This window comes from Sorex fumeus, unplaced genomic scaffold (genome assembly GCF_029834395.1).
Source record: "Sorex fumeus unplaced genomic scaffold, SorFum_2.1 ptg000129l, whole genome shotgun sequence".
In the NCBI taxonomy this organism is placed as follows: Eukaryota; Metazoa; Chordata; class Mammalia; order Eulipotyphla; family Soricidae; genus Sorex; species Sorex fumeus.
Genome location: NW_026606186.1, coordinates 11249576 through 11253659, shown reverse-complemented (window position 1 = coordinate 11253659; position 4084 = coordinate 11249576). Strand labels below are relative to the sequence as shown.

At 39.9% G+C, this 4084-nt stretch overlaps 1 long non-coding RNA gene across 1 annotated transcript; it reads left to right on the top strand.

The window, feature by feature from the left end:
• Positions 1-423: 423 nt before the first annotated feature.
• LOC130045829 (uncharacterized) lies at positions 424-3020 on the top strand. Its single transcript, XR_008795617.1, has 2 exons — positions 424-569; positions 2165-3020. It is a non-coding gene; the product is annotated as an uncharacterized LOC130045829 (long non-coding RNA).
• Positions 3021-4084: the final 1064 nt, after the last annotated feature.

Genomic DNA, 4084 nt, shown 5'->3' with positions numbered 1-4084 from the left:
ATGTATTCAGAGTCAAAAATGACTGGACTGGAGAGTGTTTGCAGGAGGGGAGGGTGAGAGACGTGGGTGATGGAGCAGGGAGAGAACCGTCAGGGAGGATTGTGGAAGAAGGGATTGGAATAATCAAAGTCCATTCCACTCCCTTTGTTATCACTAGCGCAAGCAGACAGACTGGGCAAGTGTCCTGGGGACTGCATGTTCTCATTCTCTCCCTCAGATGCAGAAGTGTGGGCAGTCATGTGGAGCTGTTGTTAACACTACAGGACTCAAGCCAATCCCTCGGCTTCTTCCGGCTGCACACCTCACCGCCTCCACTTCTTCCATACACTGATTTGCATCCAGGCAGGTTGTGTAAACAAGACTGTTAGGGGAATATAAATAACCGCAGCCTAGAATGTGGTTCAATAGTCTGGCCTGGGGAAATCAGAATTTCCACTTATCTCCCGTGCCAAAGTGGAGCCTCTTAACTGCTCACTGGGTTCACCCCCTTCCTCCCGAGATGCTGGTGCTGATTCAGTGCTCAGGATAGCTTCCCCCAGGTCTCTCCTCCTCTTTGCCTGCCTTCACAAGTAAGTGTTGACCCATGGAGTTGTTAAACAGAATCAAACTCTTCTTTCTGTTTTTTGTTTGTTTGTTTGTCTCTTTGTTATTGTTTTTCCCCTTTGAGGACTGGGCAAGGCAAAAGAAGGTAGTGTGTTTTGAAAGGAGATTCCCCACTTATACTTTGACCTCTTCAAAGTCATAAATTAAATCCTCTTCTATCACCTGGCTGCCAGTGAGTGACCCATCCTGCCGGAGGTTTATGTATTTGGGACTATACAAAGCTGCTCAGATTTTCTATAGCCCTGAACCTGAGTCCAACTAGCTTCACTACTACGAGAGCTTGAGGAAGTCACAGGTTCTCTGAGCATTCATTTGATTTTCATCAATAAAGTGGTGATGATTGGTTGCATTAGCCTTTAGGATTGTTGGGAGAGAGGAATGTAAGTGCTTAGTCTTTTAAAAATGGTATATAGTCAGTGCTCAATAAATTTTTGCTATTTTTAATACTGGTCTCCTGATGGCAGGGGTGAGGGTGGAGGCAGATAGCAATATATGCACACTGAATTAATTCAGGCTTTTAACATCAATGTTCCATGTCTGCAGACTCATTTATAAGGATTGGGTAGCATCCTTAGAGTAGTGTTAGAAATCTGGAAACTGAAATTGGAAGGTTCAAAATCTTAATATAACCATTTAAGTGGCAAGGCTGGAGCTGGAGCGATAGCACAGTGGGTAGGGCATTGCCTTGCATGTGGCCGACCCAGGTTCGATTCCCAGTGTCCCATATGGTCCCACAAGCACCGCCAGGAGTAATTCCTGAGTGCATGAGCCAGGAGTAAGCCCTGTGCATCGCCGGGTGTGACCCAAAAAGAAAAAAATAAAGTTGCAAGGCTTCATACCAGTCTCTAAATTGTAGATCCATCGCCCATAAAGTGAGAGTCTCAGCAACTTTCCTCCTAAATTTGGGGACCTAAATTAGATTAAATGTCTGCATCAGGAATATCTTTCAGGTTGAGGGCATATAGGAGACTTTGGAGGTAAAATGTACAGGAAAGTTAAAAAGTTAAAAGCTTCTCCTTGTAATGTACATGTGTGCCTCTTCATCTCTGCATTTTCTGTTGAACCTCCTAAAAAGGCAGCTCTGGTTTCTGACCTTTGTTCATCCCAGCCCTCACATGACCTTCTTCCTATTACTCCAGTATTTGCAGCTCATTCTACCACAGGGTTTTTGCTTTTCTTTCTTTGCCTGTATTACCTTCCCACACGATTGTCTCCTTTCTATGTTGAGAGTATGGCCCAATTATTACCTCCTTAAATATGTTCTCCTGATGCCCAATTGAATGATCTCCCTAGTCATTTTCTGTCACCTGGCCCTTCCATTTTTCTAAATGATGTCTATCTCGAGCTGTCATATTTATTCACTTGGTTATTTATTTGATCTATTACTCCCAATGAAAGTCTTGGAAGAAAATTTGTTTGCTTGGAATTTTTATGTATTTTTCTATTGAAACAAATTATTCATTGAAATTTTTGCCACACAAAATCTTACTTAGACAAATATATATTTTCTTTTGTTACAATTATGAACTATACTGTTTAATTTATTTCTCTTCTTTCCTAGTTTCCAGAAAACTCGAAGTTAAATCCCATATTTGATCCTGTAAACTGTATTTGTTTATTACTTTTTATTTTCTCTACAATAACAAAAACCATTACTATGAAATGAATGAAGTCCCACGGAACCCAGATAATGCAGAACTTTGTGACCTTGGACTGTGGATTCAACGGATCCTGGAACAGAGATCCTCTGCCTGCTTCCCCAATTTCCCCAGCATACACAATGGAATAATACACAGTCACAAGCTACTGAAAGCATCCTGCCTGCACGGGCTGAGTCTGGCACGCTCCCTGTGGCATATTCGATATGCCAAATACTGTAACAATAATAGGTCTCATTCCCCTGACCCTGAAAGAACCTGCAATCATTGGGAAAAGACAAGTAAGAAGAGGTTTCTAAAATCTCAGCTCTGGGAGGAATCGAGATGTTACTGGCACCCGCTTGAGTAATTCAACTATCAATGGGATGACAGTGATGCAGTGATACTATTATTAAATATAGACACATATAAGGATGTGGATATATAGTATAAACAACTCATGTACTGTGGTAGCAAGACAGATCCATTTAAAAGCCAGGAAAGTATCTGTCCTCAGCTCATTTTTATTTGTTTCCATGTCTTTACATTAATTTTATAGTTCTCTATCTCTTAAAATTTTTCTCAAATACTTAGAACTTAGGACAACATCAACTCTAAAAGAACAAGACTGTATTATGTTGCAGAGCAACTGAGGGAAACGTAATTTGGTCTTATGAGGCCTGAGTGAAAAAAATTCTTTGTATCATTCTATTTATGTGATCTCAGTTCTTAACACTACCAGCCATCACTTGGACCATTGAAACTATATTTTGACATCAATGAGTTATGTTTCCTCATAGATAGAACAAATTCATATGTGTAATTTAATTGGGTATGTTAAGTAAATTCAAGCCAATCATTAGAAATTTATATTCATGCAGCACTTAGTACAATAGCAGAATATGCAAATAACCCAGGTGCCCAATGATGGAAGAGTTGATTGTGAAGCTATTGTATACACAATGGAATAATACACAGTCATAAGGAATGATGAAATCTTGCACTTAGCTGAAGTATATAGAATAACATGTCTATGAAATGGAAAGTACCAAAGGTGGAATAAACATTATCTCTATGTTACGGAAATGAAAAATGCCAAGAAAGGAGAGAAATAGTGGTTGGAGGAGCAAGAAGAAAAGGTCCAGAAGCCATATAAGAACAAGGGTTAGAGGCCTTGGGCTAGTCTGTGGTGTCTATCTATCTGTCTGTCTGTCTATCTATCTATCTATCTATCTATCTATCTATCTATCTATCATCTATTTATCTACCATTAAAGCCAAAGCTACTGTAAGTATAGAACCCAGACTTCAAAAACCTTGAACTTAAAGTGTATCTGTTGAGGAGTTAGGTTGGAAATGGGAGGAAATAAGGGGTTACGGATGGAGAAATGTAGCCATAGGTAGTGGGATTGGAGTTGGAAACATTGCAGGCCTGAAAACCTAAAAAATACTTTGTAAGACATGGTGTATAATTTTTTTTAAATTTAAATGTATTTCCTGAAATGTAGTGTCCAAGTCAGGCTTTCTTCATGAACAAAAAAAAAATTCAAAACAACAGCAACAACATGAATCTCAAGTCAAATTACTCCCAGGACCAGAGAAATAGTGCAGCAGATATAGACACTTGCTTGCACACTTCCAACCTTGGTTCAATTTCCAGCACCCTATGATCCCCTGAGCCAACAAGAAATGATCCCTGTGTGAAGAGCCAGGAATAAATCCTCAGCATATCTGGGTGTGCCCCTCCAAAAAGAACAAACAAGCAAAACAACCAACTTACGCTCAAGATCTAAGATTCACTTCCTCTGTCTTATTCCCAAGTGTGTCTTACTTTTTCCCTATGTG